General features: G+C 39.6%; 1 pseudogene; it reads right to left on the reverse strand.

Annotated features, from left to right (window-relative positions):
• Nucleotides 1-833: 833 nt before the first annotated feature.
• Nucleotides 834-9,680, reverse strand: LOC130141918 (ankycorbin-like; annotated as a pseudogene).
• Nucleotides 9,681-16,046: the final 6,366 nt, after the last annotated feature.

The raw sequence follows: 16,046 nt of genomic DNA on the forward strand, positions 1-16,046 counted from the left end.
GGGGGGGGAGCGAGCGAGCAGTTGCATGGCGCTTAGTTACTGGTGTGTTATCAGCATTATTATCACACCAAATCCAAAACACAGCACTGTACCAACTATTGAGAAGAAAAAATAACTATCCCAGCCAAAAGCAGGACAGAGACTAAAAAGCTACTTGATCCACAGGATTCACCCAAAAGAAGTTCTTGGTATTTGTGTGTTCTGCCCTCAGATAAGAAGATATTACTAGGAAATAAGTTACTGAAAAACTAGTTTCTCAAATAAAACTCAGGAGAGAGAGATGATAAAAAGACAATGGAGCTGACTGTAACTATTGCTAAGTTTAAAGAGAAGTATACATATCCATATGAATACGTATATATATATACTCACATATAGTTTCACTGTAGTTCTGTGCGTGAAGTGCTAAGTGATAGAGAACTGCAGTTCTGAACAATTGTGGGACCACTGATCTGTGCTACTGGTCTAAGGCTGTTTTAAACTTAGTTGGAATGCATCCAGTGATGAATGGGAAACCTTTATTACCTCTAGTAGGATGTCCCCGTGAAAAATGGCTCTGAATTTAGCAATCAAGATAGAAGGCATAATTTGCAAAACTGGTTGCATGGGGTTTGGAGTGGATTCTATTCTACCTGACAGATCAAGAAAGTTAATCATCAAGTGGCAGTTTCAGGGAGGAAACCCCAGTACATCTGACAGCTATCTAAACAAGAGCTATAGAACATATTTGCACTATGTTAAAACAGTGTATTGAGATTTCCCTCAATACAAAAAGTAAATGAAGGCACAAAAAGAAGAAAGGTGAAAAAATTGGAAATTGTTTATTTGCTGCATAAGGAAACTTCTTGTAAATTACATATAAAGAAACTTGCTATGCTGTAGTGTGTAATTTTAATATTCCGCAAAGATAATTGTATACAAACCAAAACAAAGTAGATGACTAAATCCATCAGGCAACCTACACAACGGTTTATCAAATTTTATACTTTGCAGCACTAGCATGCTTAAAATCTTGTTGTTCATTTTGAAGTGCTGCAAAAAAATTCTTTTCACATATCTTTGGAGTATTTTTAAAACCATCTAACTATAAAATACTTTTCAAAATTAGCAGGCATTAGTTAAAGCACCCAAGAAAAGTAACACCAAGGTCTAACTGATGCAAAGGTGTGAGTTTTGGTTTTGTTTTTAAAATCCATTTTAGTTTTATCAGAGTTAGGAATTATTAAAGTGCACTATGAGTCCAGTCAGCCTGAGGCACTGCTGACCCTTGTCATATTATGACTGTATATAAATTTAATAGATTATATAGCTCTAGAGATTTCTCTGTTAGAGACATACCCAGTAACAGGAATAAAACAAATACCATAGTGAAGCTGCAAGCTAGTTAGAATGGCTGTACCCTCAAGTGCAGTGTATGCTTAGAAACATTTTTCCACAGTTTCATATTATACCACATCAGGCATTTTTATTTGACTTTTAAATTTAGAAGTGCTGATAAAGGCTTTACTGATGATCCTGGCTTCTAGAAACAACACACAGACATTTTTGACACCTTTTACTGTTCTCTACCTATCATTTCTACATTTGCTGAAACAGCAGGCTGAACTGCATTTTACACTTCACTGCTCTGGACCATGCTGACAGACAGGTCTATTATTCTATAATGATCTTTTTTTCACACTGAAAACTCTTCACTATGCTTCACTATTACTGAATACTTGTGGGTATAAAAAGAAACTCTCTAAAGCATGATTACCTAAAAATATTTGTTAATAAGCTTAATACAAACATTATGTAGAAAAAATGGTTCAGTTACAAAAAAAAATATAAATCATTAGAGGGCCAATAAAAATATACCAAAGAGAAGTTCTTTACAAAAGTAAAGTTAGGAAGTATGAGACATTGACATTCACTGTAAACATCCTGTGTTCACTAGAATCCCTTGTCTAAAGTATATGTTCTGGTTTTGTTCCTGAGCTTCATGGCCAACACTTGCATAGATAGCTAAATCTGTCATAAAGGGTTGTTTATACAGACCCTTCTGTACTGCTTTGTACAGAACTTCAATAAACTAATGATTTTACTTTTTGAAATAGTTTCATTTACTATCAGGCAGTTCAAGGAAATTATGAAGCATGGTATGATTTTTGTGTACTCAGTGCATTGGATGGGTTGGGACAGCTACCTTATGGTGTATTAATCTTAAATATTATATTAAGAAGTGTAGCTGTTTGATATTTTGGCTTACCATAAATATCTACTTCTGCTCACTGCTGCAAGGCTCACTTCTGCTCTGCCAAAGACTGCATATGGCAATATGTCAGGAATCTGAGTGCTACAACATCAAGCAACTAAATTACTCCCCAATAACAAGATGCAGCTTATAAACAGTACAGAAGACCTAATGGAGAATTTCACCTTTACCTAGGCAACATGAGTGCTTTCCTCTTCAGGGGTCCTCAAACTTTTTAAACAGGGGGCTGGCGCGCGGATGAAGTGGCAGGAGGTCATCTGCGGCTGCTTGGTTTCCCCCCCCAAACCCCGGTGGGGGGGTTCTGTAAATACCGGGGGCCGGACTGAGGACCCTGGGGGGCCGTATCCGGCCCGTGGGCCATAGTTTGAGGACCCCTGCTCTAGATTAACCTCCCTCTATTTGAGGAAACCAGAAAGTACTTTCAAGGTAAACATGACATGGAGTGGCCTAAGCGAAAAGTCTGAAGAACATACTTGCAGTTTGGATATGAAAAGCAAGCATGTGTTTAGTTACTGCACATACAAATGCACATGGGAAGTGGTAGAGACAAACAAATCCACCTCACAAATAGCACAATAACACAAAAGCAGCAAATTGTCTATTTTAAATCTTATAAGGCAAATCTAGATAAACACCCATGACATAATTAATAAAAATGGGGAGTTTTCCTTGGCTTTTTTCTTTACTTTTTCTGTGATTGGCTTTTACACATTGATAAAATTTGTTTAAGCACTTTCTGGACATCTTCATCCATTTGACCCTAGACAAGGGGAAAAAGAAAAGATGATTGAATTCAAGCATCACTTTACTCCGTAAGAAGATTTACAAACTATTTTTTAGGTATATTAATTACATCAATTTCCCAAAAGGAAGTAGTGTTAAATTTGTGTTTAAACAGTCATACCTTTTGGGTAGGATGACTTAGATAAAAAATGCAAAGTTTTTACTAGATCTGCAGAAGAAACATCTTTCATTAAAATACCAATACTCTGTAACTGAAAATATGCAACCATACCTGCACAGCACAGAGAAGATGCATCCTGTAAACTGAGAAAATTTCCTGATGCTGTTTCTTTGTTTACTAGAAAATAGTTAAGCAGAAAGTCACGGAGCATTCAGAACTGTTGAATTCAGAACTCTCCAACTAGATTTAGGGAGCTCTGGGGAATTACAAACCATAGTTTTATGCATGCATGGAAAACCAGCTCAGACAGTACTGTGCCACTAGCCATCCAAAACAGAATTTGCTCGGAAGCGTAGTCTACAGAAATGCTGTAATTCTACCCATTCCAGTAAAAAAAGCTTGTGAGATGACAGTAGTTGTAAGAAGTGCTGAGTTTCAAAGATGTGGAATGAGCACATACTCTACTTCTGAGCTTATCAGCAATCAGAATTGAGGAAAGCCAACAATATTCTGACAAATCAACCCTCAACTGCAACCGAGCTCTTCCCTGATGTTAGTGACCCATCTGTCAGCTAATGCCTTCCCAGGGAAGAAGAGGTGCTTACAAAGGTCTCAACCCATGAAATCCTCAGCTAATTACTAAACATTCAAACAAGGAAAGTCAAACTCCTTTTTCATTATCACAGACTGCCACATCCCAGAAGCCATCTTTCCAAAATAATGTGAAGCTGTTAGGAAAGCTAGCCTACAAGAAGGAAAGAATGCTTTTGTCCTGTTTTAAATACTACCCACTTTCCTAATATGTTGAATATCTTTGTACCTTACACTACTTTGATGGTCCTTGAGCAGTGGGAGATGAAGGTTCCTTTTGGACTTGGTGGACTGGGATAATAAACAGCCATGGGCCTTTATACTGACAGGATGCAGTATGCTTATTTATTTCTTCCCACTGCAAGGGAATTTTTCTAGCTCATATACATATTGACTCTTCTGTCTGCTGGGGAGGATAGGAGAGCAGACACCAGGTAAGCCATTAAGGCTGGGAATTTTCTTTTCAGAGTTACTCCAGAGCTCTCAAAGGCCTCTGGCGGACAGTACCTTTTTTTCACACTCTACAGTGAACTAAAATGCTCTTTTGGACAGGCAAGCTCTTGGAAATGGCTCAACTTGGCTTAGAAGACTGGACCTTTCATGCACAAACAAGTACAATCTTAAAAATCTTTAAGCACTAGAGAAGTTCAGAGAATAAACTGTGCTCCCTATGGACTTGCTTGATTTGAAACTTCACACCTTCAGTGACTATTTTCTTTCAAGAAGTCAAACTTATTTTAGCTTAAAAAAAACCAAAAGACTTCATCTGATGAATCAATCCACAAGTTCCTGAGAAAAAACACAAATCCACTGCACACTGTCCATATTTTTCACAAATCAGGGTCTCAGCAGCAGGTCTGGCCACTGCATTCTACTACAAGTACAGGAACTTTGCTCTACTATTTATCTGAGGAAATATAGTGGGGAAACAGCTTTCTTTAGTTAGACTGTTTCTGAGGAGCAATTTGTGAACTGCAGATTCCAAAATGTTTCAGACCATTATAGAATTTCTGGATGAAAATTCCTTTCCTTGTACTCATTGACTGTGCTCCATTTTAAATAAGGCAGAGTCAGGAATGGCACACACATCTTGGGAGAACTGGGAATAATGGGTTTGTGAATTATCACACTTATAGTCAGTTGGTTTTGCAACTGGTTCACTTGTTGTAATGCCTCCAGCTGCTGGCTTTGTCTTTTGGGGGCACTGGTTGAGTAGGAAAGCTGAGAAAAGCTGTTCAATGCTTCTTTTAATTTGCTAAGTTCCTTGGACATTTCATTGATCTAGGGAGGCAAAAATAGGTTTTCATGAAAAGCTACAAGGCATACTGTATATTCATGGGTCTCATCTTGGGAGTATTTGTGACTTAAATTTAAGAAGTAGGGAAAACCAAGATGTAAACTCAATGGACAGACATGTAAGCAAAGGGTTAATGCTTCTCTGTCCCCCCTCGTAGCCCTGCCAATTTAAAATGCATTCCTTGTTCTGAAAGCCAGCAATATTTACAAACAAGGATTGTTTGTAAACATTTACCACCTTTACAGACACTGCTGCTGAACACAAGACAAAAACATACCAAACATAGGCCAGCTATTCACAGCCAACAAAATACATAGCTTTTTATAAAGAAATTTGTAGTGATAGATATGGTAGTTGCAGAGTAAAAATAGTTGGTTCATGCTGACATTGAGATGATATAGTAAACTCAGTGAAATTTTGTTCCTTTCTGATATTTTATTTTCTTGTCTCCTCTGGAATCTCTTCCTGCTGTAAATCCCAATTCTTTGACTTCAGTTGCCTAAACAGTGTGAATCCAACCTAAGCAGAACTTAAAAGAGGTAAATTGAAAGGTCATGCATATCTCCACAGAAGAGGAAAACCAACTGTAAAGTCAAACATATTGAAAACTTCTTTGACTTTGATATCTGAATTTTTAGATGGGCAAATGCACTCAGAAGTTACTCTACTGTGACACTTGACACAACATTGTCTATTAGGTCACCCATGCACCATCCAACATGTTTTGCAGTCTGAACTCATGTGCTACCTGAATCACTAACCTTTTCATCTTTATCCTCTTTTGGTTTTGATGAGCTTTCAGAATATCTTTTCATTTCAAGATCATCTTGAGCTTGATGGTACTTTTGGTGAAGACCAGTCACCTCCCGTTTCTTTGCTTCAAGTAGAGTATGCATACCTTCTTTCTCTTCTTTCAAGTGCAAAACTTAATTTCTCAGTTGCATAGCATCTAAAGACACATTTTCCTTCTCTTTGATTACATCCTTCAGTTTGGTAGACAAAACACTAACTTCACTCTCTAATGATGACTGGAGCTTTTCATATGTAGTCTTGGGTACCATTGCTTCATTAATTGCAACTTTTTCTTCCAGTAATTCCTTCTGTAGGTTTCTTACTTCACTTTCCTTGTTGGTAAGCAGTCCTTTCAGCTCATTTATTTCTTCCTCCATTTCCTTTACAGTATTTCTGAGTCCATTCATCACCTGACGGTGATTGGCATTTGTTTCTGAGTGTCTAATAGTTGCTTTAGTACTTCTGCTTCATCTAATACTTTTGTGTACTGGGTTTTCATTTCTGATAACTCATTCTCTGCTTTGTTTTTCAAAGAATTTGTTACCTGGATCAGTTTTTCATGTTCATCCCTAGGAATGTAGTCCAAAGCTATATCATCTAGAGCTTTTGTCTTCCTATAGTCTTCAAGTTTTGTTTGTGCTTTGTACAACTGAGACAATTCACTGTTTTCTGTTGAGCTCATCTATCATTCTTTGCATTGCATCTTTCATTTCTCCAGCTTCAGCACTAGATTCCAACTGTGTCCAATTTGTCAGCTTGTCCTGTAGCCTTTTAATTTCTTCTTGCCCTTCTTTGTACCTCTCATTGTCAATCAACAATGCTTTCTCTTGATTAATGTTATCAATAACTGAACAATATGAAATCTTTATTTCCTCACACTCTTCCACAGACAATTTGCTTGCCACATTCTTCTCTTTCTTCAAACTTTTTCTGTAGTGCTCTCACTTTCTCTTTTTGTCTTTCACTTTCCTCCAATGCTCTCTTCAATTCTTGCTTAAGCATTTCAACTTCTTTGCATGTAACCTTCAACCTACTCAGTTCAGAATTGGTTTCTTCACTTTCAGAGGAAAAAACACTCAGCTTCATTTGCCTTTGTACATTCAAAACCTCTTTCACAGCTTCCTCGTATCTGTTTTGGATTTCTTGGAACTTTACGTTAAGATCAGAACCATTTCCTGAAATGTCTGTGCTATTTAAATGATCTGTTTTGGGGACTCTAGACTGGACCTGAGCTTCTATGTGCTTTCTTTTGGCTTCAGAATTCTCTAATTTCCTCTGCATATCCTTTAAGTCTTCCTGGAGGTATTTCATTTTTACTTCACTGGGGCTTGCCGATTTTTCTTAAATTTGGGTGACATTTATTGTAGACCTCAGCTCCTGAGCGGAGAACTCACTTTATCTGTCTGCTGTTTGATCAAACTCTGTTTGGGATGAACGATAAGTTTCTGTGGTTGAATCCATTTCTTTAGGTGTTCTTTCCTGTGCAAAAAGAAACCCAAACAATTGCACAATAAAAACAAGTACATGATTATATTTTTTAGAATAGAGCAAGCTAGGAAATCTTGCCACATCCTACAGAGACAGACAATTAAAGCACCATGGAAAAAAGTTTTTAGAAAAATTCAAAATGCAGCTGCTCCCATTTAGTCATCTACAGCAAGAGAAGGCAATAAGTGCCAAGCTCCTCTGAAAGTCTGGTCTGATCTCCATAAGCTAATAATCAAAGCTATGCAAATTAAAATTCTGCTAATACAACTGTTAACATATTTTAGAATGTGGTTATCATAATAAACAGTTATTCAGTAATTTATGGGAAAAATGAGAAGATCAAAACACTGATTGAATCCTTTGGGACAGAGTGTTTCCATGATCTTACCACCAACAAGCTCATTAAATTATCTTCACAGCACATCTCTCTAAAACAGTAAGCAGGTCTTTGTTCTGCTAGCAGATTAACAGAGAACTAGAACAGCACAAAAATATGCCACCTGTAATTTGTCCTTTAGCTCCTTATTGTGCAATGTCAAGGAAGTGATTTTTGCTTGCATCAACAGAAGTAGATCTTGCTGGTCAGCTTCAGAACTCACATCCAATAAACTATCCACACCTTTAGAGAGGGAAAAAAAAGGATTCAAAAGCTTTCAAAAAGATGATCTGGTAGATAGTTAGTTATTCTAACCTTTCAAATGAAACAGTTTGTTCCCATGACCACTAAGTGTGAACAGTGAACTGTTCCTAGAAACTGTTTCCCAAAAATGTGTTAGATCACCCAATAGAAGCAGGAGGTTTTGGTGGGGAGCTGCTAGTGAAGTTACAAAACATTACTCCCAATTCTTATTGTGTCTCACATTCTAAGTGGAAAGAAACAGTGGATTTCTGACAAGATTTCAACATGAATGTTGTTGAAACACCTAACCAAATACAAAAATAAGGATTAAGTGTTATTGTATACTTGTTGTGCTGTCACTCAGTCTGTCTTTATTATCTCAATGCAAGAAGCTGAATTCTTCCTGCTGAGACAGAAAAAGAAAATGCTTTCCCAGAAAGCAGATGTAAAGTTGGACAGTTCACCAAAGATAAGTAGAGATAGTATAGATCTTGCCGGATAAAGCCTGTCAAAGTGGGTTTCTTTTATTTCTGGGGTCTTGTTTAATTGTAGCATGTGACAAGTATTTCAAAGTCCACTAAAGACATTCAAGTTCCATTGCCCAGTTCTCAATAAAAGTTAAAGAAACACGGGCAACTATCTCATAGGTAGTTTGGAAGGCTGCAGCCCCTGTGATAAATAATTGCAATATAATGTGATATATTAAAAAATATATATATTCAATACAATAAGGTAAAGATCAGACAGAATGCACACACATATTTCCCTGATGTATTTGGTGAAAGGGTCTCTACTTTTCACATTGCACAATGCCATACACTTCACTGGTATTAGATAATGAGCTCTCACAGCATTAATACTTTCATAACCATATTCCTAAATACTTACTAACTTATGACTAACTATTTACATATTCAGTAAATGCGACGAGCAAGGGAAAGCAAGCAGCCAACTCAATATGAGTGATAGAGCAAGCTTCGATTTATTATGGCGCGATTATGTCTTATATACAGTTCCAGTTAATTATGCCTACAAATCATCTGCTGATTGGCTAAGCTCTAAAGGGTTACACTTTCATACATCCTCCTATTTGCGGTTTCTGCGGATAGCTAGCTACATATATTTTTTTTCCCTCTCTTGTCTACGCGAATTCCTCAAAGTTATTTACAACATTAGGCACAAGGTCAGCATGACCTTATCTCTCTTCCCTTTTAGCAAGCCTGGTAATTTTCCATTTTTAGCAAGCCTGGTAATTTTCCATTTTTAGCAAGCCTGGTAATTTCCCGCTGCGGCCTAGCTTGGTTCACTCCAGACTTATGTCAAAAGCTGTATCACACAGTCCTTCTATGGAACCGTGGCTGTTCTCTTTCATCCATTCTGCAACAATTCCCCCTTTTTCTTTTTGGACAAGGAAAACTGGTCCAGTTACACGCTCAAATAATTTTCGAATACAAGAGAGAGCACAGCTTAAACATATAAATCCAATGATAACAATTATTACTATAAGCAACACACTTTGCAACAGTCTTTTTAACCAGCCTCCTATCCCAAGCCAATTTGTTAAGCTTTCAAGGCCAAAAAATCCAACATCTTGTTGAATTTTTTGAGAATGTTCCATCAATTGTTTGATTTCTTTATGTACGGAGCTTGAATTATCTTCAAGGTCCATACACCACATGCCTTCAAAATCTTCACAGCCATGTCCATGTGCTAATAGTAAAAAGTCAATGGCCATGCGGTTTTGCAAAACAGCATGTTGAACAATAGTTAAACTATCAGCTAGGTCTGATAAAACTCTGCTGGTGAGGTTGGCTTGTTTAACCACCCAACAAGACAGCGTTTCTAAATTTTTGTGGGCCCGAGCAGCGGCGGCACCTGGGATAAATAACGAAGCAAAAAATACCTCCCATTTGTTCCAAAGTTGAACGTTATCATCACAGGTGTTACCAAGGATCTGGGAAGTGTCTCTTCTCCATCTCACTGGATTTGATTTGTTAGGATGAATATGTGGTAAGGCTAAACTCAGACGACCGATGGTACATGGACCACCTACAGGCATTGAGGGTATTCCATTCCATGCTCTATTACCACAAATAAAAAACAAACCAGGGGGTAATTTCCTAGGATATAATACTCCAGGTGCAGGATTAGACAGATTTCGACTGGTATGGTTACACCAAACACTCCAATTAAACTGATTCTTAATTGGATATACGGGAGTGATAGCAGTTGTACTACAAGGCATGTTAGAGGCTTCACCAGCACAAGGGTACCGGGAAGAATTCAAATATACACAATAAGAGGCATTTAGTGAATCGACTAGTTCGATTTCTTGAGGGCTAGGACCAATAGGGAGTTTGTCATCCCAGTTATCAAATTTTTCAAAAAAGCTGCTCATATTATTACCTCGAGCCAATATGGTAACTTTTGGCATCTGGTTAAGAGACTGGTTAAGGGCGATCCAATCTGAGTCATTTAACGGCACACCTACTAAACAAGTTAAAAAGGGTACGCTAGGGGTTGACAAACTCGCACAAAACGTGGTTGTGTTAATAGCTCTACTTAAAGTTACCCATACATTTTCTCACAAATCAAACAATGATTTAGGCACAAAAGCTACAACTACGACAACAAAATTAATTAACACAACAATTCTCAACATTATGCTTAAAATATAGCTAAAACAATATTAATAAATCAATCACGAGTTGACATTGGTTACTGGAGCATCAGTCACTGCTGCTTTGGTCCATTTTGCTGGGATCCACTGCGGCCCTGTGGGGGTAAGTACACACATATAACCTCTTCCAGCATACTTTACTTCTGCTGGCCCTTTCCACAAACTAGTTGAAGGATCCCTGTACATAACAAACATTGGAACATCATATTTACATGATTTAAGATACCCATGTAACCATGCAGGTGATTCTTGCTGTTCTGCAAATATACATAGATGATTCAACACAAAAAGAACTTTAGCAAGTCTCTCTTGTACATCTGTAATCTTCTCAAACTTTTGTAAATATTGCTTTAATGTCTGATGTGTTCTTTCAATGATTGCTTGTCCCGTGGGAGAGTGAGAAATACCTGTAATATGTCGCATTCCCCATGCTTGACAAAAACGTCTCATTTTTTCACTGACATAAGCAGGGCCATTATCAGTCTTTATTGTCTGTGGCACTCCCATGACAGCAAAACAACTTGTTAAATGCCTTATTACATGGAGTGCTCGTTCCCCTGTTTGTGCTGTAGCCCATACAAATTTACTATATGTATCAATTGTAACATGTACATATTTTAATCTGCCAAATTCAGCAACATGAGTGACATCCATTTGCCACAACTCTCTGGCTTTAAGTCCTCTGGGGTTCACTCCGATACCTAGTCCCGGTCCATGATGACTGCACGTAGGACAAGCTCGTACAATTCCTCTAGCTTCTTCCATTGTAATGTCAAATTGTCGATGCAGTCCCCGCGTGTTTTGGTGAAATGTGTTGTGTGATTCTCGTGCTTTAACAAACTCGCTTAGTGGAGCTGCTACAGACACGAGCTGGTCAGCGCGCGCATTCCCTTCCCCCGAACCTTCAGACCATTTATGACTTCTAATATGTATAACGCAGTAGGGTTGCGTGCGCTGCTGTATTGCTGACAACAGTTGCCTAAGGAGTTCAAACAGCCGTTGACTTTGCACTTCTTTAAGGCGAGCATCTTCAATTCGGCTTACGATTCCTGCAACATACATCGAGTCCGTTACAATGTTTAACCTCGCATGTATCCATTGGGTACATACCCATACAACAGCAGCTAGCTCTAAAGTTTGTAACGAATCTCCTGCTTTCGCAGGAAGGATTTGGTGGTGCCATTGATTGTTCTCGTGCCATGTTGCTGCTGCTTTTCTTGAGCGTTTCCCTGCATCCGTATAAACTGTGATAGCATCCGCTAAGGGTCGCTCACTTCGTTTCGGACGCTTTAACCAGTCATAATTACTAATCCATTTTAATATAGGTGCTTTTAAAGGCTCAACTTTAATCTCCAGAGCTTCACTTAATAAACTTAACTGTAAAGCTGATGAATTCTGCAACCACCACTCCAAGTCTTCTCTGCGTATTGGTAGATACACGACATTTGGCTCCATTCCGGTAATTTGTAAAATTCGCGTTCTTCCTTTTCGAATGATTTCTGCCAAATTTTGCGTTTTTTCTTGGATGGTAGTCTTTGGTTGCATTTTGGTAAAGATCCACTCTAATACTCTCACAGTCTCCCCTTTTTCTTTTTGCACTGTGTAAGTGCACCAGTAAAGTGTGAGGGACCGTTTAACACAGTGAGGTCTACAGGAAGATTAGGGTCAATTCGATCTACTGCACGCTCTACAACCCGCTCACTGAGTTGTTGAATCATAACTTGTTGATCCTTAGAAACAATAACAGTATTAGATGGATCTGTTCCTTTTAATAAAGGTCGTAACACGTCTAGTTCATCATTGGTGATGCCTGCTACTGGGCGTAGCCATTGGAGGTCACCCAATAACTTTTGAGCATCATTGAGGGTATGCAGATCTTTACAAATGGTTAATTTTTGTGGACTCACTTGTGACTGAGTAATATTCCAGCCAAGATATTTCCATGCGGGTGAACGCTGGACCTTTTCAGTTGCTATGACGAGATTTTGCGTCTCTAACTGTCATTGTAAAAAGGTCTCCTGTTGTTCAGTGAAAGGCTGTTTTTGAGCAAATAGAATATCATCCATATAATGGTAAATAATAACATGAGGCCATGCTTTTCAAATAGGTTGGAGAGCAGCATCAACAAATAGCTGACACAGGGTAGGGCTATTTTTCATGCCTTGTGGTAACACAGTCCATTCAAATCGCTGGTCAGGTCCCTCTCTGTTAACCGATGGCAATGTAAATGCAAATCGTTGAGTGTCATTGGGGTGTAGCTGAATCGTAAAAAAGCAGTCTTTTAAGTCAATTATTAATAAATGCCATTCGGTGGGCAACATAGCAGGATTAGGAAGACCCGGTTGTAAGGCTCCCATTGCTTGCATTTGTTGATTCACTGCTCGTAGATCATGTAAAAGCCGATATTTTCCTGATTTTTTCTGGATTACAAATATCGGTGTATTCCAAGGACTGGTTGACGGTTTAAGATGACCTTGTGTTAACTGGTCTTGAACTAGCAAATGTGCTTGTTGCAGACTTTCCTTTTTCAACGGCCACTGTCCGATCCAAACAGGCTCTTCTGTTAGCCATTTCAAAGGAATCGGGAAAGTCCAATTGACAGTGACCGTTCCTAAAAAGGTGAATTTGTGGTAAGTATTACTCCTAATTGATTCAACACATCTCTTCCGATGAGTGCATTCACTCCACTAGGTAAGGGCATAACAGTAACATGTAGTATCGCTGTTTTTCCATCTATGATGATTTGTATTCTTTGTTGACTGCGCTGAACAGGCGCTATTCCCCCTACTCCTTCAGCTCCTCCAGGGACGTGTTGCAGTGGCCAATAAGAAGGCCACTGACCACGTGCGATGATTGTGATAGCGGCACCAGTGTCCAAAAGTGCAGTCATGTGTTTTTTATCAGTCCCATGTACAAGAATAATTTGGGCGAGTGGTCGTTGATTCATAGGTACAGTCAACATTGCTAAGCCTCCTGTGGACCCAAAACCATCTGTCCCGCAATCATGATTGGAGATTGCAGACATTTGGTGAGTTAAGTGTTGGAGTGGTATTAATTGAGCAATGCGACTACCTTTAGGAATATATATAGGTGGAAAACTTGTTTGAACAATTATAAAAATTTCTCCTTTATAGTCACAATCAATAAGTCCTGGTAAAACAAAGAGTCCCTTGAGGCCAGTGGAAGAACGACCCAGCGGTAAAGCTCCATGAGGTTGTCCGTTTATCATTATAGGTCCTTTGATTCCTGTGGCAACTTTCTGTGGACGATTATCAAGTAGAGTAATGTCTATTGCTGTTGCCAGATCCAATCCGAGGCTCCCTCGGGTTGCTGGTCGTAAATTTGTGGCTGGTTGAAGGCGGGAGGTGTTGGTTGTTGGTTGGGGAGCTGGCTGGGGACAGTCATCGGCATGCAGGTTGCTGGAGCCGCTATTGGGGTCGGCGCGCCGTGACTCCTGGCGCTCCGCTTCCCGTTTCCCGAACGCCGGCAAGCTGCGGTATTATGATTATTTGACAGTTTTGGCACCATACTTGGCGTTCTCGACACTGCCGGCGCGTATGACCCGAACGTCCACAACGAAAACATATATAGTCCCGTCGATGGTGTATTCTGTCTCGACGTTCATCCGGAGGTTTCAGTGGAGCGAGGGCTGCAAATGCTTGCTGCTGAGCCTTAACTAAATTGTCCCCTACCTCCCTAAGCGCTTCAACTAACAGAGCTTGGGGTCCTACAGGAACTCTGCTCGTTCGCTCTAACATGGTTTCAATAGAGGCATCCAGAGGAAGAGTAACTAAAATGCCTTTTGTATAAGAGTTACAATTTTCCAGCACACATTGTCTTAACAAAGGTCCTTTCATAAAGTCAGCCATATCTGCACAATTAATAGCATCTGTAACCCTATCTACAAAAGAGGCAAAAGATTCATCCCTTCCTTGTTTGACTGACATATATGAGGGCGTAGCCGGTGTAGTTTTGACTTTTTGTAAGGCTCCTCGTGCTAGCCTCATAGACTCTAATAAAACATCTGGGCCAGATTGCATCTGCATTTCTACAGAAGCAAAGGGCCCGGTTCCCATAAATTGTTCTACTGTTAAACCCGCTAAACGATCATTCGGTGCGCGAGGCATATGTACAGACAGTTCACAAAGTTTCTGCCAATGGGCTTGCCATAACAACTGTTGTGATTGTTTCAAAATGAGTCTCATTATATTTTTAATGTCTTCTGGACAAAGCATTCCGCTACTCCAAATATAGTTTAACATTTGCCTTGCAGGTTCGCCATGTAAACCTGACTCATTAACTGTACTCCGTAACTGATTTAATATTTTCCAGTCTAAAGTATGATGTTCTCCTGTCATTACTCCTGCATTATCAACAGTATAAATTACTGGATAGGCTTGATGATTAATTTGAGCTACGACATCAAAGTCTTTTTGTTCCATCGCTTCTCGGACTATTTTGTCCCAACCGACTCGAATTAGTCGTGGCTGCGGGTGAAGGCAAGGCGGTTTAAAAGTTTTATTAGCTGAATCAGTTTTTAACTTCCCATCGTCTGCCCCCTCATTTTTGTCACTTGTCTCCTCCTCAGTTTCACTTTCTTGTGATTCTCCCTGCACCTCCTCTTGAGGTGGTGCCGAGGGACAAGCTTTTTCTTCCGGAAGAGGAGGGGGAGGAGGATGGTCTGAGGGTCGGCGAACAACAGGAACAGGGATTCCCGAGGCAGGGGGGGTAAAATAATCACCTCCTGCCATAAGACGCCCAGCAGCCAGGTCAGACCGTTCGAGTCGGCTGGAAGCAGCTGCTGCCATTTGTTTTTCAACTTTATATCTTTTTAAACAATTAATAACTTCTCTCCAAGGTTTCATTAATTTCTTAGCAGCTTTATCATCATCAATTACTGAATCCCATAAACAATCCCCATAATTACGCCATTCTTCTACTTCAAACATATGCTCAGGATCTGCAAAATATCCTTTTGCTCTACCTAATGCAATTAACCCGGCCAGATCTTTTAAAGGGCCTACTCCCCGCTTTTCTAAAAAGCATTGTAAAAGAGCAAGTGCTACCTCTTTTTCCATAGCGCGCTTTAAACAGTTCTTTTCCTTGATTAAGATGCAGCCTTTTCCCTGGGTAGTCACTCACGGACGGTGAACCTTTCCTTGATTAATGTTGGTTCAAGCACGGATCGGGCACGATGCCAGCATCAGTCGATCTTTGCTCCCTGGTCGCTGCTACCAGTGCTTCTCCGTCCTCGCTGTCCGGTGAAGAACAGGGATTGGGGGTCCCTGTTCGGGCGCCACTTGCGACGAGCGAGGGGAAGCATGCGGCCGACTCAATGTGAGTGATAGAGCAAGCTTCGATTTATTACGGCGCGATTATGTCTTATATACAGTTCCAGTTAATTATGCCTACTAGTCATCT

Source organism: Falco biarmicus, chromosome W (genome assembly GCF_023638135.1).
Source record: "Falco biarmicus isolate bFalBia1 chromosome W, bFalBia1.pri, whole genome shotgun sequence".
Taxonomy (NCBI): Eukaryota; Metazoa; Chordata; class Aves; order Falconiformes; family Falconidae; genus Falco; species Falco biarmicus.